At 42.4% G+C, this 26,395-nt stretch overlaps 2 protein-coding genes and 1 non-coding gene across 4 annotated transcripts in view; 2 read left to right on the forward strand and 1 right to left on the reverse strand.

Moving 5' to 3' along the window:
* The window catches only part of LOC110260487 (uncharacterized), a 36,460-nt gene that overhangs the window by 2,483 nt on the left and 7,582 nt on the right, over window positions 1-26,395 (forward strand). The gene's annotated exons all lie outside the window — the stretch shown is intronic.
* LOC146404171 (U6 spliceosomal RNA) lies at window positions 4,001-4,106 on the reverse strand. The gene has a single exon (XR_014845073.1). It is a non-coding gene; the product is annotated as a U6 spliceosomal RNA (small nuclear RNA).
* VTCN1 (V-set domain containing T cell activation inhibitor 1) overlaps window positions 11,559-26,395 on the forward strand; it is a 194,515-nt gene continuing 179,678 nt past the window's right edge. Inside the window, exon 1 of one of the 2 annotated variants that reach the window (XM_085023452.1) lies at window positions 11,559-11,943. The gene's annotated coding sequence lies outside the window, so the exon portion shown is untranslated. Of the gene's footprint in view, window positions 11,944-12,757; window positions 12,947-26,395 lie in introns of those variants that run through there. The other variant, XM_085023455.1, reaches the window with a different exon arrangement.

Raw genomic sequence — 26,395 nt, forward strand, 5'->3', positions numbered from 1 at the left:
ATTTTCTTTCGGAAGAGCAAAAACATTGTTATTTAAAATCAGGAGTTGTTGCAGATGTCCTAACATGGTCTGCAAATCTAAAGCCATTGATGATGCTGTCAGTTATTATAATCCTACACCAGCTTCAAAAAGTATTTTTGTTACCTGCAAATGATGCGGCCAACAGGGCTTAATTTGCAAAACAGACAAACAAGTGATACAATTTAACAACAACAACAACAACAAAAAACTCAACAAATGGGCAGAAGACCTAAGTAGACATTTTTCCAAAGAAGACATGCAGGTGGCCAACAGGCATATGAAAAGATAACATTCAATGTAAATAATTTTCAAAGAAATGCAAATCAAAACTACCATGAGGTACCACCTCACAGCAGTCAGAATGACCATCATTAAAAAAAATCTACAATTAACAAAGGCTGGAGGGAATGTGGAGAAAAGGGAACCCTCCTACACTGTTGGTGGGAATGTAAATTGTATAACCACTATGGAAAACAGTATGGAGTTTCCTCAAAAAACTAAAAATAGAGTTGCCATATAATCCTGCAGTCCCACTCCTGGGCATATATCTGAACAAAACCATAATTGAAAAAGATACATGCACCCGTATGTTCATAGTAGCACTATCTACAATACCCAAGACATGGAAACAACCTAAATGTCCATTGGCAGATGAATGGATAAAGAAGATGTGGTACATATACACAGGGGAATATTACTCAACCATAAAAAGAATGAAAGCATGCCATTTGCAGCAATATGGATGGACGTAGAGATTATCATACTAAGAGAGAGAAAAAAATACTGTATGATGTCACTTATATGTGGAATCTAAAATATGACACAAATGAACTTAGCTACAAAACAGAAAGGAGACTCACAGATACAGGGAACAGACTTGTGGTTGCCAAGACAGAAGGGGGCTTGGGGAAGGAGTGGATAGGGAGTTTGGGATTAGCAGGGGCAAACTGTTGTATCTAGAGTGGGTAAACAACAAGGTCGTACTGTATGGCACAGGGAATGATACTTAATATCCTATCATAACCCATAAAAGAATGTGTATATATATCATACAACTGAATCACTGCTGTACAGCAGAAATTAAGACAACATGAATCAACTATACTTAAGTAAAATAAAACGGGGTGTGTGTGTGTGTTCTAGAGACTAGGTCCCTCTCAAATGACCTTTAAAAAAATAAGTATAGTTTTGTTGGGTTTTTTTTTTTTTTTTTTTTTTTTCTTTTTAGGGCCACTGCTGCAGCATATGGTTAGGGGTCGAATCAGAACTGCAACTGCCAGCCTACGCCACAGCCACAGTGATATCAGATCCAAGCCACTCTGTGACCTATGCTGCAGCTTGTGGCAACACTGGATCCTTAATCCACTGAGTGAGGCCAGTGATCAAACCTGCCTCCTCAGGGATACCATGTTGGGTTCTTAACCCACCGAACCACCATGGGAATGCCAGGTGTTTTTGTGAATATATTCATGAATTATGGTTATAAATATATAAAAATAAAAAGGGAATATTTGAAAAAGATTATAGCTACCATGTTAAGATGTTGGTATTGTATATGATTTTTTTTCCCCGAGTGTTCTGTTTGTGTTACTTTTTTGATTAAATAAATAAAAATTTTTAAATAAACTGATATTAGAGAAAGTTAAGGTCAGATTTCAAAAAGGTGGACTCAGTTGTATCAAGGTGAACACACATTTGAGGGCAACCGACAGAAAGCAGAGAGTACATGAAATACATGTATATGTGTAACAGGGAAGTATCTCATTCAAGAGAGTTCAAAGAGAATATTTCATTTTCAGGGAGTAGTTATGCTTTGATCAAAGGTATAGACAAGACTCCAAAGTGGCAGATAAAGTGGTCATTTCCCTTTTGCAAATCCATATGAATTAATATTTTAGGTTAAATTAGAATTATTAAATTCCTAACAAAACAAAATTTACGCCGACATATTTCAGATTTTATAGGACCATTACCGAGATCCACTTATGTATTTCAATGTAAAATTATTTATATTTGATACATCATATGTTAACATCGTAGCAATTTAGCACCTATTACAGACACACACATCTAGCTCTGTTTTGAGTGAAACTGAAGTCGTATGCTGGGGGAAAACATATGCAACCGGTATGCAGAAGGAGGCTTCTGATTTACTTAAATAAGCTTTTCCTTCTTAGTTTCAACTGATTTCCAAGTTATCCAAGGAGGATGTTAGAGGAGAAATTATCAAACATGACCACTAAATGTGTAGAAAAATAATCAAGCTTTGGCCCTGCTCTTTCCACTCTTGCTTTCTTCCATGAAGCCTTTTTCCTAAAGGTCAGGGATGAGCTGAAGTTCAACACTATGAATCCATTGGGTTAGCTCTTTGTAAGTCAGCAGAGCCAAAAAAGCTTCAGCTGTGCCTCTGAGTCAAAGTAACTGAGGTTCATGTGCCTATAAAAGACACATTTGTTGCAGGACTGCTGGGTGACACAGCCTCTCCTAGGTACTAGAGGTTTGGAGAAATAAGTCGGAATCCCTATCAATAAGATCACAGGCTGGAGTGGGGCGACAGATAAGCATTGACAGTTACGTGGCAGGGAAGAATGCTGTTAGCCTAAAGCCCCAGGGGCTCATGGGTTCATTGAATGCGCACCAAAGTGAGGGGGAGAGAGATTGGGAGTATGTCGCCCTAGATCAAGTGCCACCTGAGCTGAGCCTTTAATTAACCATCAGGAAGAAGGGTGATGCAGAACGTGCACCGGCATCCACAGCTACTTTTTCCTGCACTTACCCAGAACATTCCCTGCTTTAATCTCCCAATAAAGAACTTGCCTAGCCGTCAACTCCAACACTCTTGAAAAGGGAAAATGAAATTTTCAAATTTTAGAAAAACATTTGATGGTGTAAGCACACTACTAGGGCTTCTCCCAGTGCCTGAGTCAGGGCCAAGCAATGAGGAACCTGGAAGCTTTGGTTTCACTGGGCTTAGAGTAAATGTGCTTCTGCTCTGAACCCAGCCATTTCTAGCATCCTTTGAACTTCTCAGTGACACGAGCCTATAAATTTCTCTTGCAATCCGAATTCGTTTCTGTGGTTTGCAAAGTAAAGAGTCTTGACTAATACACTGTGTGTCTTTGTATGGAGGTGTTGTGGCTGCCCATAGTATGTGACACATCAGTAGTTCCACAGGTGTCAAGGATCAGGGACCAGAAGGAACCTACTCGTTCAAGCAACCCGTAGGCTTGGGCCAGGGACAAAAGTAGGGAAAAGACCTAAAATTGAAAGGGCTGGACAGCAAAGAGATATCAAACCTAGCAGCCACTAGAGAAAGCTTCAAACTTGGACACTCACATCCTCCTTTGTAAAGAGCAATCTGATGCCAAAGGAGGTTAAGCATTCTTTATAAATCCTCACATTAAAGTTGTTTTTAATCCTCTCAAGGCAGTTATCTTGACAATTTGTGTCACCGATTTACATATTCATTCATTAAATACTGTTGAGCATCCACTCTCTGCCAGTGCTACACTATGTCCTATATATCTAAAGATAAATACAGGGAGTTCCCATCATGGCTCAGCAGAAATGAATCCAACTAGCATCCATGAGGATGCAGGTTCAATCCCTGGCCTTGCTCAGTGGATTAAGGATCCGGCACGGCGAGCTGTGGTGTAGGTGGCAAATACAGCTCGGATCCCACCTCGCTGGGGTATAGGCCAGTGGCTACAACTCTGATCCGACCCCTAGCCTGGGAATTTCCATATGCCAGGGATGCAACCCTAAAAAGACAAAAAAAAAAAATATGGGAAGCAGTTCCTATGATGAACAGAATCTAGACACTGAAACTAGAGAATCCTGGACCTAATCCTGCCTCTGCCATTTTCTATGTGACCTTGGAAACACTGGGAAACTTCTTCATGCTTAGTTTTTGCAACCATAAGATAAAAATAAAAATGCATATCTCATTGGGTTGTTATGAGAATTAAATGAGATCATGTATGTGATAGTGCTTCCCCCATAGCTGAGATTCATCCTTGTGCAGGGGCCGTGTAATCTTCTCTGTATTGTTCCAATTTTAGTATATGTGCTGCCCAAGCAAGCACCCCCATAGCTGAGATTCAGTAAGTATTAGCTATTGTTTTTATTCTAGGCATCAGGATGAGTAGAGTTGGCAGGTGAAAAGGTGGGGAGAACCTGTGAAAAGACTTGGAGGAAGGAGAAAGAGCATGGCATGTGTTAGCAGAAACACCTTTCCCTTGGCCCTGCTTTTCCATGGTGGGAGGGTGGATAGGATAGAGGGATGTTCCATTAGAATACAGCTTTTGGGAGTTCCTTTGTGGCGAAGTGGGTTAAGGATCCAGCATTGCCGCTGCAGTGGCTTGGGTCAATGCTATGGCGCAGACTGGATCCCTGGCCTGGGAACTTCCACATGCCACAGGCACAGCCAAAAAAGCAAACGAACAAAAACAGAATACAGCTTTTGGCTCCTTACCCCATTAGCCTTAACACTCAAGAATGAGTTACTTGATTGGTGAGTACCACTACATTCATTGGCTCATAGACCTTGACTGGATGGAACTAATCTATTGAAAAGTCCCTGCTACTGAGGGTTCAGTCTCTTGTTCCCTTTCTGCCCCAGAGCAGCGCAACAGTTGTGGGTAAACATGCCTGCTCTGCAGACCCAAGGTTCCCCTTTAGTAGGCTGTTCTGAGGCTAAATTTTGTGGGGGGTGGGCATCGGCTGAGAGTGTCAAAAGCCCTTTTGGATTTAGAGATCTAGAACCTTGCTCTTTTATTAGCTTATCTGTAATGGTGCTGACATCTAAAAAGTCTCCATTTGACCACCCTCCATGTTTTATTTCATTCAAAATCAGTGGGTGGGCAATGGGGAAACATGCAATTTACTGATCCTCTCAAGCAATTAATGGTGTCTGGAACACAGAATGTAGAGGGAGGGTTAGTCAAGCCAGAGGTTTAAACATAGAAAGATTTCTACTTAAATGGTGCAGCAAGGTCATGCTTTGATCCAAAAACTTTACTTCATGCACATAGTAATCATAGTTAAAATGTAGCAAGAGAAAAACAAAAAGTCATAGCCAAGCTCAAAAACAAATAACCTTTTTCACAGATCAGAAATGGAATCAAAACAGAAAGCACTTAGCAAGTCTCAAGACACAGGCCCACTGAGGCCTGATTCAAAAGCAAGAGTTTTGTCACCTGCAAGGTGACAGGAACTAAAGAGGCTCCGAACAAGGTGGAGGACAGGAGCCAGGCTTAGTTCTTGAAGTCAGGAACTTGTGAAAAGAGACTGACATTAAACTGCTGCCCGTTCACTACCCAGGGAAGCAGAAGGACAAAAACAGAGCCTTGGACTCAAGAACCAAGCCAAACAGCTGGCTGAGTGATTGGTTCTGCAATATCCCCAACATCGCTGTGGGGTAGGAGCCTCAAAATGCCAACACTAGTCCCGATCCCAGAATGCAAGTTCAAGGGAAGTAAAAATCACTTAATATGGAAGGGTGAGTGCAGAGTGGTGAGGGGAAGCACATGAAGTTAAAATAACACAGAAAAGCAAATAAAAACTTTCCATTCAAAATGGACCTGACCGGGGGAAAAAACTGTAACTGCAATGTATACATCTAAGGATGACCTGACCCCCTTGCTGTACAGTGGGAAAATAATAATTAAAAAAAAAAAAATGGACCTGACCACCTAGTTCCAGAGACATACTGATGTCCAACACTAAGACGAATGGCCCACAAAATGAACATTCAGAACATGAACTTACTCCAAATAAAATTAACTCTATGGTACTATGTAACAAAGATTCTTAAATTAATATTTTTGCCTTCTCAAAGTGATACATAAAGACATAGCACTCATTTTAAAAGGAAAAGAAATTAGGGAACAGATACAAGCCAAATACAAAACAGGTGATTCAGGTAAATATGGAAAAGAACTGACAGAAATCTTTAAAGATATGGTCACTGAAATTAAAAAAAAAAAAAATCAGTAGATGAGGTTAACCCTGGAGCTGGCCAAAGTTGAAGAAAAAAAGCAATTTCACCTAGAACATAGTACAGAAGAATTCACCCAGAGCATAGTATAGAAAAATAAAGAGATTTAAAAATGTGGGGGAAAAGTTCAGATTCATGGGTCCTAGGGAATGGCTTCAACATAGGTCTCATAGAATTCCAGAAGGAAAAACTGAAAACTGAAGTGAAGATTGGATAATCTATACTTTAAAAAAGAAGAAAGAAATGACTGAAGGTTTTCTAATCAAAACATCAGAGCTCCATGTCTGCTGAGCAAGATAAATAAAAGTAAACCAACGCTATTGTCATATTATAGCGAAACTACAGAGTAACAAGGATAAAAAAAAAAAAATCTCGTTACCAAAGGAAATACATTGATTATCTACAAAGGGACTATAACTAGATTTCTTAAAAGCAAAAACAGAAACAAGAAGACAATCAAATATCTTAGAAGTATTGAATGGAACACTATCAACCAAGAATTTAATTTCCAGATAAACTACCATTGCAGGTAGGGGGCAAAACAAAGACATTTCAATCATAGAAGGCAAGGGAGTTTTCCACCCACAGAACTACTCCGAAAGAACTACTAAAGAATGTGCTTCTCTCAAAAAGAAAATTAAGCCCAGAGGGAAAGCACAGGATACAAAAGATGATAGTGAGGGACGAAATTAATAAAACGTGATGGTAGAATTGAAAATAACTATTTTAGAAGTATAGAATTAACAGATACAACCTACTTTATGTAAATAAGCAACAAGGATTTTCTATATAGTACAGAGAACTATATTCAATATCTTATAACTATCTATAATGGAAAGTAGCCTGAAAAAATATACATAACAGAATCACTTTGCCACACACCTGAAACTAATACAATATTGTAAATTAACTGTAGTTCAATTAAAAAATAAGTAAAAATGTGTTGAAAAAAATAACAAGAAAGAAGGAAATGGTTATAGTGAGTAGTTAAAACATGCTAGAAAGCCTTTTTCATGTTTGGAAGCGATGTATAAGTATATAAGAAATGACTTTGTAAGATATTTTACGTTAATGATAAAGCTGATCTAGAGCTTCTTAACCTGCAAAGAGAAAAGAACGTTGAGGGAGGGGGAGATCAGATATAGAAAACTGATCATTCAATAGAAAGCAGAATCCAAGAAGAATTCAGTAAATCTGGAGTACTAATTTATGACCTTGGCTGTGACCAGGAAGGATAGGAAGATGTGCTCAAGGATTCCCTTGGACTCAAGGCCGCATACACAACAATCTAAAGATGACCCCAACCAGTCTACCATTGGTACGAGCCCAATGGGTCAAGAGATTTATATTCAGCTAGTATGATAATTTAGCAGCTGTTTTTTGGCACCTTCAATAGGATTGGAATGTATAATAAGCCATATCAAAACCTTAATGAAATTCAATCAACAAGATTTTCAACAATAGTAACCAGACCATTAGCCTACTAAATTCTGAGGTCCTATGCTGCTTTAAGTGACCTGCTCCCTAGTCTTGCCAACATCCTCAAGAACTGGTTTGGTGTAAGATGCTCTTGGCTTAACTATTATAACTATTGATATTATTAGCTATAGTGTTTATAATTTGCCTTTTTTTTTTTTTTTTAGGGCCGTACCTGCAGCATTTGGAGGTTCCCAGGCTAGGGGTTGAATCGGAGCTGTAGCTGCTGGTCTACACCACGGACACAGCGACACCAGATCTGAGCCACATCTGCGACCTACACCATAGCTCATGGCAACGCTGGATCCTTAACCCACTGAGTAAGGCCAGGGATCGAACCTGCATCCTCATGGATCCTAGTCAGATTCATTCCCACTTTGCCGTAACCGGTAACCGGAACGCCTATTTTGTCTGTTTTATAAGTCTGTTGTTTCTTATTTTACCAAATGTGTAACTGAGCCTCCAGCAAAATAATGATGACTAGGAGACTTGAAAAAAAAAAAAATAGAAAGCAGAAAAGGAGAAAAAAAAGAAAAGGCATGTCAAAAACACACAAATTAAATAAAATAATAGAATTAAATCCTAATATCAACAAGCACAATAACTAAACAGATTTACATTACTTATTAAAAGGCAGATTATCAGATTAGTTTAAAATAATATTCAGGTATATGATGCTAGCAAAAAACACAAAACTAAACCACCAAAATACTGGATATAAAGGGATAAAATAGATAAATTATCAAAATACTGTCAAAAAGAAAGCTGATAAAGCATTATTAATATCAGAACCCCCCCCCGAAAAAGTCTTTTAAACCAAATGTATTAAAACAAAGAGGGTCAGTACCAAGAAGTTGAATGTACTTAATAAAATAGCTTTTGATTATAGAAAGCAAAACCACCAGAATTACAAAGAGAAACTGACAAGCCTACTGTCGAAGTGGGGAGACTAACAATCCATCTGACACAGCTAGATGAAGCAGACAAAAAACAGAGGAAATAATGATCGAATCATGAAGGCCCTCTTAGGAGGCCACATTAAGGAGTTGGGTTTTATTCTGAGAGTGATAGGAAGCCATTAAAGGGTTTTAAACAGAATAATGATTAGATCAGATATCCTTTTTTAGAAGGATCACTCTGGCTATAAAATGAGAATGGACTTCGGGGTGGTCAGACTACATAAAGGCAAGAAGAGCAGTCAGAAACCACTTCATACCCTCTAGCCAAGAAGTATTAATGGCCTGAACCATGGCAGGGAAATTGGTGAAGGAAAAGAACAGAAATTTCTAGGGTCATTCAGATAGCATGGTTGATTGAATGGCAGCAGAGGGGATCCCAGATGACATCATATCTGTGCCCCACAAAACCTGCTGCTGAGCAATGAGGAAGAGCAGGGTTTTGCCTGGGGCGGGGCTCAAGGGTGTCGGGAAGTTGGGAAATGTAGAAGGATGGTTACCTTGTGTCTGATGACACCACTTAACTCTCAGTCCCTCAATTTTGACATTCAAGCTAGTTCATTAAAAAGTTAAACTAGGAATTCCTGTTGTGGCTCAGCAAGTTAAGAACCCAGCTGGTATTCATGAGGATGGGGTTTAATCCCTGCCTTTCCTCAATTGGTTAGGGATCTGGTATTGCTGCAAGCTGCGGTGTGGGTCACAGATGTAGCGCAGATCCTGTGTTACTGTGGCCGTGGAGTAGGCTGGCAGCTGGCAGCTCCAACTCAGCCTGGGCACTCCATATGCCATAGGTGCAGCCCTAAAAGTGAAAAAACACAGTTAAGCTATATTAAGTGTATAAGGAGTATGTAAATCCATTTTAAAAGATATCTACCAAAAAGTATTCTATTTTAAACTGTTGGTACTTAGGGAATGCTTCAGTAATCTGAGGGAAAATTACACTTTAACAATATTAGAAAAATGTGTGTATATTCTAAATAATTTTCCATATAATAATAACAATCCTTTAAGATTGCTTGTATCTTGGAATTCTCGTCGTGGCTCAGTGGTTAACGAACCCGACTAGCATCCATGAGGTCGCAGGTTCAATCCCTGGCCTCACTCAGTGGGTTAAGGATCCAACGTTGCCATGAGCTGTGGCTCGGATCCTGCCTTGCTGTGGCTCTGGTGTAGGCTGGCGGCTACAGCTCCGATTTGACCCCTCACCTGGAACCTCCATATGCCATGGGTGCGACCTTAGAAAGACGACCAAAAAAAAAAAAAAAATTTTTATCTTTATTGCAGATTTTCATACTTTTCTATACATAATGGATTTTCAGACACACACCTAACTTGCCTAACTACTACAGTAAGAAAGTAGTCATGACTTTCCATAGTGCACAGCTGGTATAAAGAAGAAGAAAATCCAGTCTGTTGACCTGCGAATTCTTAAAGAGTCAGAGATTTCATGGCATATAACCCCTTTCCTTTTCCTGGTTGTTATTACTTACCTTAAACTAATGTCCGAGTTTACAGTGTGTGTTTATCTTTCAGAGAACAATGATTTTGCAATGACTGAAGCTGGGAGGAGTAAACACAGTATACAGCCAAACTGAGGTTACTTACCAATGCTGGAAATTAAGGAGCTATTTTTCCAAAGGAACTTTATTCAGCAGCATTAAGCATGAAAGAAGCTTAACAGACTTTCAGATTTCCAGTTACGAATTTTAAGTTTTCATATTTATTTTACAGCCATTCCAAAATGCAAATGAGGTTCAAAGTTCCAAACATGCTGTGTGTAATTTCAACCTGATATTCTAATGCGTTGGGTCAAGTTTGAGCTGTAATACAGAAACAGGACTGTTTGAAGAGCCAAGACATGCTTTGGAAACTTAAAGGAAATCTGCTTGGAAGTCTGCAGACTGGAAGGTTCCTGGTAGGAACAGAGGCATAACGAGATGAGTGACTCTTGTACTGCCTCTTAAATGAGGGCAAAGATGTGTTTTGAAAAGACAAAACCTTTTCTGTATCTGCTTTTTAAAGTTAACCCTTATTTGAGGGCTAATATTTCATTAAATTTCACACATGGGGTGGTAAGGGGTTTCCCGTTGTGGCTCAGCAGTAACAAACCCGACCAGCATCCATGAGGTTTTGGGTTTGATCCCTGGCCTTGCTCAGTGGGTTAAGGATTTGGTGTTATTGTGGCTGTGTGGAAGGCCAGCAGCTCTAGCTTCAATCTGACTCCTAGCCTGGGAAAGTTCATAGGCCACAGGTGTGGCTCTAAAAAGCAAAACAAACAAACAAACAAAAAACAAAATCACACATAGATTCTGCTGTTTATTACAAGCCATTATCATTTACTTTCATTTCAGAAAATATTTCTTCTTCAACTGCAGCTCTTTGCATTGGGAGGCAGTGCAAGCAAAATAGTGAAGTGGGCTCTTCTCCCTTAGGGCCAGTTGCTATATCACTCTACCTAAAACATGGCTCGGTTACCATCATGCTGTATAGACTTGTCTTGATGGAGCAATGCTAAAATCAGGGTTTCCACTATTAGGATATCATTGGGTTCTTCTCTGTAATGGAAGCTGAAAGAACAAATGCATTACACTTTTCTGATATTTTTCATAATTATAGTAACTTAGTTTTAAACAGCATGAAAAAAATTAGGCCACAGCAATAAAATTATAGTTCTTTATATTTACAGTTGAGTCAGATATGTATTAAAGCTGAAGGGGGGTTTTCATTTTTGTTTTCATGTCGGTGCTAATTTTTTTTCTTCAGATCTTTGTACTTCCTGGAAATACATATGCAAGGAGGGAAGGAATTGATGCACCAGTAGAAGTGAATAACATTCAAGATTATATATACCAGGGAGTTTCCATTGTGGTGCAGCAGAAACAAATCCAACTAGTATTCATGAGGATTCGAGTTCAATCCCTGGCCTTGCTCAGTGGGTCAGGGATCCAGCCATGCAGTAAAGTGTGGTGTAGGTTGCAGATGCAGCTCAGATCCTGTGTTGCTGTGGCTGTGATGCAGGCCAGTAGCTGCAGCGCCACTTCAACCCCCAGGCTGGGAACTTCCATATGCTGTGGAAGAAGCAAAAACAGAAGAAGAAGAAAAAATCAGCACCCAACAGGAAAGAAACTAATTGTATCACTTTCACAGAAGCAATGTTAATCATTATATTAATGTAGTAACAAGGAACCTGGAAAAGTCTTTAGTGCTTCCTCTCATTTTTCAGCAAACTATCCTACAACATGTTGACAATCTTTTATGAATTTGAGGAAAATGAAGACTCCTCAAATGGCTGTGTTGCTCTTTCATACCAAGTTGTTCTCTGCATCTAAACTGAACTTCTCTCCTGCCTCACCTTCTTTCCCAGTGTTTCCTATAGGCAGTGGGGAAAGTGATAGTCACATCATCTCCTGGGTATCCGATTCACTTAGGTTGATGTAACAGGAGAAGCAGAAATTCCTTACACAGAGAGAAGCAGTCGCCGCTAACCCCAAGGTAAGCAATCAAACGAAGCACTGCATAAAAATAGACAAAAGAACAAGGAGCACAAGTGAATAAAGGCTGGAGGGAGGGATGAGGGACCAAGGGGCACAGAGCTGCAAGTCCACTATGCAGGTTGGCCCCCCATAGGTAAGGGGCCCAGAGGTCCCAAGTGGTAACGTTCTGTAACGTTCTGTAAAATTGTCTCTTGACGAGACTGTGACACAGCAAAGGCGGGGAACTATGTTTGCTTCAAATGAAATAATCAAAGAGTCTGGGAGCATTTAAACACCAAGGTTCCATTGAAGCATTACTTCATTCACTCTTTCATTCAACTTATTTATTTTTTTCTTTTTCGGCCCACACGGGCATATGGAAGTTCCCGGGCTAGGAGTAGAATCTGAGCTGCAGCAACACAGATCCAAGTCACATCTGTGACCTATGCTTCAGCTTGCCACCACTCCGGATCCTTAACCAGGGAGTGAGGCCAGGGATGCAACCTTCATGTTCATGGATTCTAGTCTGGTTCTTAACCCGCTGAGCCACAATGGGAACTCACCTCATTTATTATTATCACCCTCCTCACCATCATTGGTGTCAGGCATTCTTCTCCTTTCTCTGCTAAGCAGAGATTAACAGAGATTAATGCGTCCCACCTGATTGACCAATTCCAGGGGTTCGCCATTCTAGCTGTGGACCACAATCACCCAGGGAGTTTTTTTTTTTTTCTTTTAATCTGCAAGGCCCAGCTCCTCTCCTGAGCCACTAAATGAGAATCTCCTGGGGCAGGATGTAGTCATGTAAGGAACCCTCCCCCCGCCCTGCTCCCAAGATGCTTCTCTGAGACGAAGGGCGTGCTCAGCATCGTGGCAATCCACCTTAAGCGGAGGGTTTCTGGAGCTCTGTGACGAGGAGCCAGGGTTCAAGCTTGGGTGAAAAAAACACCCTCATGCAGGCGGTGACTCTCCTTCTGGGGAGCCAAGGTTCGGCGGGATGCCTTGCTTGCTGCTGCATGAAGGTACAAGCTTTACAAACGTCCTGTTGTTGGGGGAAGGTGGAGCGGGAATGCGTGGAAAGGACTGGGGATGGGGGTTGGCAGATTGGTTCACGAGGGCGCCTGTAAATGGTTTTAATCTGTTTTACTGCCAGAGAACAGACCCATGGGTTATCTTCCATAAGGTACATAGATGATTTCATGAACTTTTGGGAACTTTAACTTCCAACAGTTGGAGGGAAGAGGGGGTACAGGAGTGTGAGTAAGACGCAGACTCTGGGGCCACACTGCCCTGGGTTTACATGCTGGCTCTAGCACCTACTCCTGTGTGAGCCTAGGGATCTTACTGTGAAGCTCTCTGTGCCTCAGTTTCCTTCTCTGAAACGTTGGTATTAACTGCTCCAACCCCCTAGGGTTGTTACAAAAACTCATTGAATGGGTACCTGTGCAGCCCAGGATCAGAGGCTGGCAGAGTGTCAGGTGTGGGGGATCAACCGATGGTCTTAGGAGAGATGCATCGGGGCCTTGCCCGGGGCCCACAGGCCTGTGTTGTGTCTTGGTCACGTCTTTGGTGAATTTGATGCCTTGGATCTGGTCAGGGCAGCCCCTCAGCTCACAGTAAGGCATGGAACATAGGAACAACCTTGAAGAAATCTGGAGTTTGGTTCTTTTTTTTGAAAATTCGAGTCAGAGCCATGATACCACCATCCTTAGGACCTGTGATCTGCTCTCTACTGCTTTGGAAGACAGCGCAGTCTGACAAACTCAGGCTCAACCTAACTTTCCCCAAGCAAAGAGGGCCCACGGGCCTCCACCTGGGCCTTTGTTTATTCTAAGACACTTAACATCTCAGTGCGTGTCTTACAGTTCCCCCAAAACACCTTGGTCATTTCTGCTTCCTGGCAGAGGCTGCTCCTCCTGCCTAGAATGCCTAGCCCCCGACCTCCCCCACTGCCTCCTTATGGTGACGGGCAATTACAGTTGTCTGTTCATGTATCAGCCTCCTTCTCAAGGCTGGAAGCCATTTGAGGACCAGGACTGGGTCTGTCTGGCTCACCATGGCATCCTCAGCATCTAGGACAGTGAATAACACATAGTAGGCCCTCCAGAAATATTTGAGGCATAAATCGATGATTAGATCTAATTAATGATGGATTAGGACGCTGCCACTTGCAGCTGTGAAACTTGGAGCCGGCTGCTGGACTTCTCTGGTCTTCAGGAAAGTCGAGCTAAGATTTCCTCCACATGGGTTCTTGCAGTGACTAAAGGATAGAGCATGAGGAAAGCAGCTGGCACAGTGCCTAGAACAAAGTGAATGTGAATAGTGAATATACGTTTAGAAAAGCGGCAAGGCCAAGTGCACCCAAGCCTTTCATTTTCCTAATTTTGTCTCTTTATTTAATGAAAATGATGTTAGGACTGCAATTGTCACTCTCAAAACCCCGGAAAACAGGAGAGACAGGATGAAAGGTCAGAGGTCACTGCTCCACCATTCTCTCAGGTAGACACTTAGGAATTCTGACTCATTAATATTCATTAGACAACTTATAGAGACCAGGTAGAGCAAAAGGGAAAATGGCCAACTGAGATCTCAGCCTGCTTTCACACCAGCTCTTCTGCACAGAAATTAATCCAACACAAAATCAACATTTGCAGAATGAAGTAAAAGACACAATTTAAAATTCAGCTAAAAGTGCACTTCTTGGAGCTCCTGTCATGGCACAGTGGAAGCGAATCCAACTAGGAATCATGAGGTTGCGGGTTTGATCCCTGGCCTCGCTCAGTGGGTTAAGGATCCGGCATTGCCGTGAGCTGCAGTGTAGGTTGCAGATGTGGCTCGAATCTGACGACACTGTGGCTGTGGCGTAGGCCGGCAGCTGCAGCTCCGATTCAACCCCTAGCCTGGGAACCTGGAGGTTCCCAGCTCCATAAGCCACGGGTGCAGCCTTAAACGGACAAAAGACAAAAATAAAAAAAAGTGCACTTCTTCCCCATTCGAAAACCTGGGGTCAGGGACCAAAGAACCGTCAGTGACACATCCGACGCCATTTGAAAAATCTATGTCTGTTTTGCTTTTTTATTTTTATTTTTTTAGGGCCACATCCACAGCATATGGAGGTTCCCAGGCTAGGGGTCTAATCGGAGCTACAGCTGCCAGCCAACAGCACAGCCACAGCAATGCCAGATCCAAGCCGCATCTGCAACCTACCCCATAGCTCATGACAACGCTGGATCCTTAACCCACTGAGTGAGGCCAGGGATCGAACCCTCGACCTCATGGTTCCTAGTCAGATTCATTTCTGCTGTGCCACAATGGGAACTCCTGTTTTACCTTTTTTTAAAAAAATAGTGTATTATCACTTAGTCTTCCCCCAGTTTTGTTGAGAGATAATTGGCATGCATCACTGTTTAAGGTGTATACATTGCAGTGGTTTGACTTACAGATACTGTGAATATGCTTTGCTTTTCATGATAATATCTAGCATGTATTAAGTGCTTACGGCAGATAATCTGTACATATTACCTCTTGTAATTGTCAGAGCATAGTTATTTCCATGTTAGAGATGAAACTCAAGGCTGCCATTGAAACCGTAGAGGTTTAGGAATGTGCCCAAGATGAATTGGTTAGAAGGAACCAGATTGTCTAACCCCACACCCTGGACTCATAACCACTGCGCTGAAGCGCCTTGTCAGACGCCAGCCAGCCCTTTTCCCCACTGGCCTGGCAGGTCTGGCCCCATCCTGACCTCCCATTGCATTCTGGTGTCCAGTTTCCTGAGGCTGAGTTCTGCTGGTCCCTGAGCTTAGCAGTATCTCTCAGTCTGAGGAATCTGGGTGGTATTTACTGCCGGTTCACATGACATCTGAATGGTGGGAGGCTGGCCCCTGCCCTTTGCATGGTGGAGAGAATGCTGAGATTTCATGGCAGGATTCCACTGGAGGAACGCCTCTCTCTGCTTATTTAGGCGTGCAGACCTCAGCATGCTCCCCATGGAGGGGACACAGCCACCCAAGCAGATGAAAGAGTTTATTAACCAACAGCATGAGCTTTGGGGGGAAAAGAGAGCCAGGAATACGGCAGATTATCAGGGCCATGTGGTCACTGAGTCAGGGCTACAGGGTGTAGGCTGTAGGTGGTAACACGGAACCGCTTCCACTGCACTTGTGCTTAATATCCTTCTCACTTTGAGGCCCGGCGACAGCTCATCTCCCTTCCTCAGGGAAGGTGCTCTGGGCTTGCCGATGAAGAATCCTTGATTTTGCAGAAAACTCTAATAGTCTTAAAAGATCTCAAAACATCCTAACAGCCACATTGCCTCATATCTCATCCAAAACATGCCTGAAGGATACCCGCTCTGTCGTGACCACACTGCAATTTGTAAAGCTTACGTGCATCTGAGTGCTTATTTTCAAAAACACGAATAATGCGGCTTCTTTTCTAAGTGTCAGCCATTTACAACCCACCTCCACTCCCATCTCACTGATAGAAAGATGAAGCCTGGTCATTATTTTTTAGAATACTCTCTGAATTTTGTACTGATTCTGCATGTGGAATATTTGCTAAGAAAAGCCCTGTTTCATTCCAGGCATACATTGCCTTGGTTCTGTTTCCTAGAATGAGCAGGAGGAAACGGAATAAAATATCACCGCGTTTCCCATTTTCATTTTTCTGCATGAGGTTAGTGGTGACGAGAATCTACTTAGCAAAGCAGTTGCATCTGTGGCAACTGGCCAGAGTCTGAGACAGTGGGTCCCCAGCTGGCCTTGAGGTAGTCACTGATGCAGTGAGCTGTGGCCAAGACCTTTCCAGATTTAGCTTTTATTCCAGAGAGAAAAACCACACCAGAAAAAGGATCGTAGCAAAGGCACTGACAACAGATTTTTTTCTGAGGGAAGAGGATAGCGGGTGTGGAAATAGAGATGCAGAGAGCGAGGGTTTTAAATGCACATTGTTCTTTTCTCCAGAATTTCACAGGCAGAGTGAGTTGAAAGACAGGTGGAGATTGCTGTGGCCGAATCCAAGAGATAATAGAAGAGCGCCCTCATTCTCTCCTCCACACAGCCCCACCTCCCTCCAACTATTTTTGTCCACAAGTTTTTGCTTTCATTTTGGAATATTTTCTTTTTTCTTTTCTTTCTTTCTTTCTTTTTTTTTTCTTTTTAGGGCTGCACAAGCAGCATATGGAAGTTCCAAGGGTAAGGGTCAAATTGGAGCTGCAGCTGCCAGCTCACCGCATAGCCACAGTAATGCCAGGTCCAAGCTGCATCTGCCACCTGTGCTGCAGCTTGTGGCAACACCAGATCCTTAACCCACTGAGTGAGGCCAGGAATCGAACCCACGTCCTCATGGATACTGGTTGGGTTCATAAGAGCTAAGCCACGATGGAAACTCCTGGAGGAGTATTTTCTTATGGCAGGTGTATAAATACAATTATGAAATACTGCCTGTTTCTCTAACCCACAGCAAAGCCGCCTCTGTGCGAGAACAAAACAGAACGTGATTATTGTTTTGGTTTCTCCTGCAGGTATATTAAAATTAGTTGCTGAATTTACACTTCTCTAAATTGTGTTAATGGCAGTGGGTTTTTTTTTGTTGTTGTTGTTTTTTTTTGTTTTTTGGAGTTTTCATGGAAACAGAACTCATTTAGCCAGGCTGTAAGTCTAATTGAAGTAAATCTCAACTTGCCTAAAGTGATTAAAGATAAGTGAGTCCATAAGTTTGACTTAGCTTATTTGAAATTCTTCTCTGTGCACAAAGTATAGATAAATCTTTATGGAATGACCTATTAACTGCCTGCTGCTGGGACTGAGCTTTGGGCTTTGTTTTAGCCATAAAATAAGGTCACTCTGCTTTTGGTAAAAACTGATGTAGCTGCTTTGATAATTAAAATCTACAAGGTCCTGAAGAGATGATATATTTAAACCTCTAAAAAATAATGTAGAAGCTATAAAATTACACAAGGGGAAGGGATAAGGGTTCCCTATTCCTGCTCATAAAATTATATGTTAGTCATGGAGTATTTATTCATTCTTTTAAAAAAGAATTTCAAGAAAATTGTTGCAAGCTTTCAGTCCAAATCCTGAGCCACTTCTTGTCTGGCAGACCTACGCCACTACCAAAGGGCACCTCTAGAGAGGCCTACATCTCAGAGTGTATCATTTCAGTGTCTTCCACTTTGCATGAAGCATCCTACTAAATAAATTTACCGATGGCTGCTGGCCCAGAAGCTGAGACTCAAAGGGAACCAAGCTGGCCCTCAACATGGGGTTTTACCCATAGAGAGGTTTATTCTTTGCAAGCTCATAGGTCCCCACCTGCTCCAGGAGAAATGCTTTCCCCACTCTTTTTCTGCTTAGAGCAGGTGCTTCTGGTTCAAGTGTGAGAACACCATCATCTGGAGAGGCAGTACCTGGAAGTGAAATAAAAAAATATATACTTTACTCCTCCTGAGGTTCCAGTGGCCCCATGGACTAGATTTTTTTCTTTAAGTTACTCTTTGACTCAAAACACTTTTAGGCTAAATCTTCGAGATTTTTATAACAAAGCTACCCTAATTCCATCTCAGTCAGGATGCGTAGTCTCACTAAGGCTCATTTTAATCATTTACAGAGCAAGCAAATGGTAATTTATTTGTGACTTACAACGTTGTTATGAGTATTCAAAACAGCAGAGCCTGTAGAGAGAGCACTGGGCATGGTGCTGGTTAAGGGCTAGTAAGTGCTTTGAAATACTAGGTATGATAGGGAAGGTGGGCCGGGGAAACTGAGGCTCAGAGAGTTTCATTGGTAATGCATTTAAGCTAGAAAATAATCAGTGAGGCCAGGATCCCAAATTAGTGGCCTAGTGATATGATGCAGTCGCTTCTAAGGGATGCTCTACAATCTGTTTCTTGCAATTGGTTGTTCTACAGATGCCCACATGGCTCCCTAGTCCATTCTTCTCCACACCTGGGGGAAGGTCTGCACACTACCTGTGCAATGCTTGCCTGGCTGTCCCCTTGGACCCCTCACCACCTCTCCCCCAGAAGAACAGCCTTGCTCCCCAGACCCAGCAGCGCTGTTCACTCTCCATCTGGCCCTGCTGTGCTAACACCTGTTACTGTGAGGTGCCCGGAGAAATGTTGAGGTGACTTCCATTAGAGACCCTCCCTCTCTTTCTGTGTCTCTTCCTCTTCCCCTTTGCTTGCTTTCTGGATCCCTTTTCTCTCTCTCTTTTCCTCTCCTCCCTTCCTCTCCCCCTTCTCATTTTCCTCCCCCGCCCCTCCTTGCTCATTCCTCCCTCTCCTTCCTCTTCCCCCTTCTCCACTATCACCACCATGTTCCCTTCTAGAAGGTCCCAGAGTCTTGGAAACAGATAGACCAGGGTTTGAATCCTGTCTCTCACACTCGTTGTGTGACTTTGGGCAAGTTAATCTTCACGTGTCTAAATTTCCTCCTTTCTGGAGTGAGACAGTTGATGCTAATAAGTGCTGGTAATAATGGAGGCAAAAAGAATGATAGGGTCATGGTGTCAGGGCAAGTGAGTACATTTTTCTCCTTGCCCATTCTGCAGTGTCTGCCCCCCTCTCGTGCTCATCATTTCCTTCTATGACTGTAGTTTGTCAGCCCACCGGATTCTGCTACTGGGAGAGGGTTCCGCAAGTGCACCAGCGGCTGCATTCTATTTAGTTCACAAGGTGGTAACATTTCACACATTAAGCAAGCCAGCCTTCTGATGGACCCTTTGATCCCTTATGGCTTTGGTCCAGGTGCTTCAGTTGACTTGGAGGGCACCATGCTGGCTACTGACAAGTTAGGGATGGATCTTAAAGCTGCTGACTCAGTGGAGTAAGGCCACTTGCGAGGTCTCTGAGGAGACAGGCAGCCTCTTTTCCGCTGGCATCGCACCAGCTTCAACCTGTGCTCATTTCGAATGTCTGTTTCATTTACTGGCTGTATGGGCTCGAGTCAATCACCTACCCTTGTTGGACCAGTTAACTCCTCTGTGTACAGTCCACCTGCCTCACAGGGTCATGGTAAACACTGGGTGGGGATGGCTTATGTACAGGAAAACAGTCTATAAACTGCGATGCACTATATAAATGTAAACTGCGATTTTTAAAAATTTTGCATTAAAATCTGGAAACGCTTATTCTGCCTCCTCCTGTCAATGTGAGGACAAACCAACATTGGAAGGATCTTGGAAAATTCAGAAAATCACGTTTGGAACAGTACTTGAGAAGCACCGTTTTGAAGCTTTAAAAATGTGTGTATTTACATCTTATGTATCAAGTATATTATTGTATGTTTATGGTTATTATGTTGAGTCACTGTTACAGCCCAGGTGGTAGAAATTTTTAAGCAACAAAACACCGTTTAATGTTAGCTGATGTCTAGCTTCTGATGTGATGTACACATATCTTTTACCTTGAGCTTTATTGGTCTTCTATTTATTTACCCTGCCCCAATCATTAGAAATTATTTTCTGAGGTGTAAATGGCAATTCTAGGAGCCCCAGGTGACCTATCTTTGCCTTGCTGCAAACTAGATTATATAGCGGAATTGCTAAAGGTACTGAATACCAATGCTTTGGGTTTGGAATTTTATCACTCTCTCTGGCCATTGCACCTCCTAGTTATAAATTACATTTTATTACTCTCTAGGAAAACAAATTAAGTGATGGGCAATTCACATTCCACATGCAAAGGAGCTGAGAGGTAAAATTCAACTGGACAGATTCCCATTCCTCCCTCCCCCAGGATAGGGGGGTGGGGAAGAGAGGGAGAGGGACGAAGAATGTGTCTGTTTTGAAGTAGCTGAAATACTTGACTTGCCAGTCGGTCCTGTTACCTGAGCCAGCTAGTTCACCCCTGCGATGATCTAACAGTGGGCAGTCAGAGGTATTTGCTAGCCAAATCCCCGCCACCGCCTCCATCCCTCTCAAAAGAGAGGGCAACGAGGGACGGTTGATACAGCCTACAGAGTTAACCCACATGCCCATTTGGGTAATCTCTGCTCATGTGTATCTTGGCTGGATGTGAGGTCACTTTGCAGCCACTTTCAGTCTTGAAAGAGCTTTGCTTCTTCCATTTGTCAGTGGTCTTTGTTTACGTTCAAACATGAGTTTATCCTCAGCTTTTATGTTTTGCCTTATCTTCATTTTTTGCTCCTGATTTGTTTCTGCTTCCTAATTTTTCTAATCTGCTTTCTAGACTTTTTAAATACCTTCTTTCTCTGAGTCCCCCTCTTCTTTCTCCTGTATTCAGGGGGGATCAGGTTTACAGCACCTTGGGAGAGTCAAGAGCTGTGTTTCCCAAAGTGTGCAGCGCACAAACTGGGATTTGGGCTTAAAAGAGGCATTGGAGACGATTATCAGTCATAACCAGACATCGACATTAAATGACATTGCATCACATCGTGAGAAAGTTATTCCCCTTGCAATTCTGTCTCAGTTCTGCCGATTCCCTCAAGGAAAAATTTCCATTTGGTCCTTGTACATCTATCACTTCCTAATCTCCCTTTCTAAAAGAGAGCAGGCCTGAGGCTGAGTGCCTCTGGCATGAATAGTATCTAGCTAGAGCTTAATAACACTGTTTTGGTTTTTTATTACATAAATACTTGTTTTGTTTTGTTTTGGCCTTGCCTGCAGTTCATGGAGTTTCCCGGGGCCAGTAGCAGAATCCAAGCCACAGCTGTGACCTATATCACTGCTGTGGCAATGCTGGATCCTTTAACCCACTGCGCCATGCTGGGGATCAAACCCACACCTCAGCATCGACCTGAGCCACTGCAGAGACAATGCCAGATTCTTAAGCCGCTGAACACTAGCAGGAATGCCCCATAAATAGGTTTTTGTTTTGTTTTGTATATACAGCAAGTGGTTTGGGGGGTTTTTTGTTTGTTTTTAAGTCATGATGTAAAGTTTCTTCTTTCAAAGAGTGTATGTAAGTTTAAAGTGCTTCTCAGTTAAGGAGTTTCCATCATGGCTCAGTGGTAATGAACCTGAGGAGTGTCCATGAGGATGTGGGTTCAATCCCTGGCCACGTGGGTTTAGGATCCGTCATTGCCACGAGCTGTGGTATAGGTCACAGACATGGCTGGGATCTGGTGGTGGCTGTGGCTGTGGTGTAGGCCAGCAGCTGTAGCTCTGATTTGACCCCTACCCTGGGAACTTCCATATGTCTTGGGTGCAGCCCTTAAAAAAAAAAAAAAAGTGTGTGTCAGTTAAAAGAAAAACATTAAATTAAGTAGGCACAACGAAGTGGCAAAAATGTTGAGGGTGGAGTTTGAGCATAAGGTTTGGGGGATAATAGCCCAGAATCACTCCATCAACTTTGGTTATTTTCTTACTGCTTTATAGTATTTTATGTTAGTTTTCAAAGCACGCTTGTTAATAACACAATCTGTACACAAGTCATTCTACTTCCAGATTTCTCCAACTAAAATTATACACAGATTATTACATGGTCTCTCTTAATTCCCTCTAGTCATGGGCTTTTGACAAGCCTCTCTTCCAACAGACAGTGCAAATCACTGATGTTCCTTCCAGTAGGCAGTCTAGGGCAAGTAGTCTGGACAGCGGTCAGGTTTAATTAATCTATCCAGAATGCTAAAATCTATACCCTTTTTTAACCCCATTTTCCCTCTTCTGCCATGAAGAATGTAGGCCATGGGACTTGAAGACCTAGGCATTTATTAAGAGACTTCAAGATGATCTTGTTAGTTCCAAACAATAAAATCCTTGCAAACTCTTCCCTAAGGGGAGAAGGGTCATGCAGCTCTCTTTGATGCTATTTTACCTGGACACCACTTAGTCCCATTTATAAAAAGAAACATTTTGATCTTAGGAATAGCATTCTCCTCAACCTCTCTCCTAACCCAGCAGTGAAACTCTCTAAGATGTTTAAGTTCATCTTTGGAGTTGCATTTGGAACATCCCTGAGGGCAGAGGCCTTGGACTCCTCCTGAGTCTGTCTCCATAGGCTGGAGTCTGTCTCAGTCTACAGGGGCTGGGGGAGAACTTCAGGAACTGTTCCAGCCTTGCCCAGTGTGGAACAAGCCCTCTGAATAAACCGGAGCAAGTTCACGTCCATGCAGCTGCTTCTTGTTCCACCTTTTTGTTTGGGGCACAAACCACTGCCTTCCACACCCACCTTTTCCTTTCCTTTGGAAAAATGCAAGCCTTGCATGCACAGTTCCAAGTGGGTATGAGCCCAACCTTTATGCTAAAACTACATAATCCTAAGCCATGTGATTCTTGTAAAAGGAAGTGTGTCAGGTGTAGCTCATGGAGCGGTTGAGAGGTAATAACTGCTTAGGGTCCACTGTCCCTGCACCAGTTGACCCCAAATCTCCCCTTGTTCTCTTTGCATCCACTGTGATATCCTCGAATCTCTGCATACCTAGTGGCTGCTGTGGTGAAGGGTAAGGCCAATTCATGTCTTCACCTCTTTGCCTTGTCTGACTAGGTGGTGCTTTTACCGTGGGAATACTAAAGGTGGGTTTACTTCTGGACCACAGTCTTTGTGCATGTGGCCTCACTCCCTACTCATAACCCATTATAAGGGAAATTTTGTTGCAGTTTTCTAAGCACCATTCACCACATTTTTTTCTTGGAAGGCTAATAAGCCTTGTAATAGGCAAGAAGCCACCTATAGGTCTTCACAGAAGCCCCAGATCTGAGGGCAGATCTTTGCCTTCCTGGCAGTTCTGTAGTTGTCCCAGTGGGTTTGGGTGACCCTTGCTTCCTGTCCTTAAATCCTGACAGCTGGAGGGAATTAGGAACCTGTTCTTATTTTGGCAGCTGGAGTTTTAATTGAAGTGTTCTGCTCAAGGCAGTCCCAATAATTGCTTGTTCACAGAGAGCCTGATCTGTATCTTCATTACCGTCATAGGGTCTCCAATTTTAATAAGTAAGCCTTTTCTTTTTCCTTTCTGGCTCACAGATGATTTAGCAATTTTGCCTGTGTCACTCTACCTTTGATAACACTTGCAAATGTCTGCTCAAGAGTCCTCAAACATTAGGCATTCTTACCGAAGTGACTTAAGATATCTGTGACCTCCAAGGTCAAGCTTCTGAGGCTCTCCGTTAATGTTCTTCACTTTCCTAAATGAGGTAATGCTTGTAAACTGCTTCGTACAATGCCTGACACTGAGTCAGTAATGGGCAAATGTGAGTTATTGTCATGGTTGTATGTGGTGCTGTTATTTCGCTTCAGGTACCTGCCATTTTTGCAGTGTCTAAGTGGTTGAATGTTTGCAGTGTCTAGGAGTTGATTTTTTTTTTCCCCCCAGTAATACTCCTAAGGAACACACCTCCTTTTGTCCTCACCCCCCATGGATTCCACCACCGTCTGTCCCAGAACATGAGCTTATGTGCATATGGTGGCCGGTGGCCTGCTTAGGTTAAATCCATTGAGTGATCTTTTATCCAAGGACTCTGGTCATGTCTGACATTCATTGCCTGTCTTAATCCAGGAAGAGATTCAGTCTCTACAGAAATTCAGTATTCAAGGTAAAGAAGACAGGGCTGAAAGATGCCTTTGCCATACGTATCTCTCCCAGGGATGCAAAATAATTAAGCTCTAGTCAGGCCGCATCTGGTTTCTCTTCCTTCTTTAAAAAACTTGCCAAGCACTTCATCCCTTTCCAGGAGCCTTAAAGAAGACTGTCAGGTGTTTTTAATTTCGTTTTCTTCACTACCTACTGGCATTCATAAAGCAACAGGATCCACACCTATTTAGGTCTCCTGCAAGAGCTCTACCTTTTCCAAATGCCGATTCACTCTAATTCTTACAAGGAATAATTAGTCATTGTTATATATATGTGTATAACATTATAGGAGTTATACAGATCCTGGAAGGAACCCTAAAATGTAACAACATTCAGACTTTGTCAACCTGTGAGGCTCGATGGGCATTTATACACAAATTGCAGTGAGTCAGAGCAACTTCTTCCTCCTCAACCCCCACCAACCCCAGACTGATGGCCCTAACTCCAGTCTTTCCTAGGTGTCAGTCTTCAAGAGTTTCCATTAATTCCTGTGAGCATTTGTACACATCCTCCCTGACTTGCTAATGAAGCTGGTCCTCGCCTGTGCCACCTGGATAATGCGAGCTTGGAGAGAGAGAGAATTTCCCTCCCTTGCCTGCTTATTCAAGGCTCCAGGTGTGATGATCCACCTTATTCTCCTTGTCTCCTCATCTTGTGTCTCATTTTTAGGGTTCCGTGACAGCTCAGTAATCTGCTTTGAAGTAGGAAGGAGAAGATGCCCTCCGCCAGCCTCCCAGGGTCATACTCCATGAAGGATGCCTACCACTGAGCTGCCTGGGCCCTGAAATGTTATTGCCCTTTGATTGTGCTGCTCTCCAAACCCTCTTACACACACGCCACAAACACTTGAGGTTCTGTCACAAAGCAAAAGTAACTAGACTGAGATGGGGCAATGGCCTTCCCAAACACCTATCTTTTTATTATAAAGCTTCAGCAGGGAGTTCCCATCCTAGCTCAGCAGTAACGAGCCTGAGTTGTATCTGTGAGGACATGGGTTTAATCCCTGGGCTTGCTCACTGGGTTAAGGATCTAGTGTTGCCATGAGCTGTGGTGTAGGTTGCAGATGCTGCTTGGGTCCCGTGTTGCTGTAGTGTAGGCTGGCAGCTGCAGCTCTGAATCAACCCCTAGCCCAGGAACTTCCATATGCCAGGGTACAGCCCTAAAAAGACAAAAAAAAAGCCTCAGCATTATTCAACAACTCTCATTAGAATATAATTTAAGAAAATCTCCCCCCCCCAAAAAAGTCTATTGCTCATTCCCCAGTAAGCTAAGGTTTGTCATGCTTAAGAAGTAGCTTAACAAGGATGTGCATTTTGCAAATACAAATGGACACAAACTCACAGACATTCCTCTACAGACCTCTGAGTTCCTAATGTTTTCTAAATTGATAAATTACCTAATTTTCCTAAGGGAAGACCCATAACCTCAATTATAGCTTCTCCTCAATAAAATATCTTTTAAAATATCACATAATATCACTTAACATGGAATTGGAAAAAACTGATACAAATGAACTTATTTACAAAAAAGAAATAGGCTCACAGACATAGAAAACAAACTTGCAGTTATCAAGGGGGAAAAGGTAGGGGGACAGATAAATTGGGATTAGCAGATACACACATATATAAAACAGATAAACAACTAGAATCTACTCTATAGCAGAGGAAGTATATCCAACATGTGTAAAAACCTATAATGGAAAAGAATCTGAAAAGTTTTGTATATATATAAAATTGTGTATATATAAAACTGTACATACATAAAACTGAATCACTTTGCTGTACACCTGAAACTAACACAACTTTGTACGTCAGCTACATTGCAATTAAAAAAAAAATAGCAGAGTAGCACCTTGTATAGAAAATCCATTTCTCCTAGGCATCAAATAGATGTCACCTGCCTTTTCATTTTTGCTTTTTCTTTTCTTTTTTTGTTTGGGGT

The sequence above is a fragment of the Sus scrofa genome, chromosome 4 (genome assembly GCF_054392235.1).
Source record: "Sus scrofa isolate SSC_HxYL_T2T_F1_AM1 chromosome 4, Sscrofa_HxYL_maternal_Yorkshire_Landrace_v2.0, whole genome shotgun sequence".
Lineage (NCBI taxonomy): Eukaryota > Metazoa > Chordata > Mammalia > Artiodactyla > Suidae > Sus > Sus scrofa.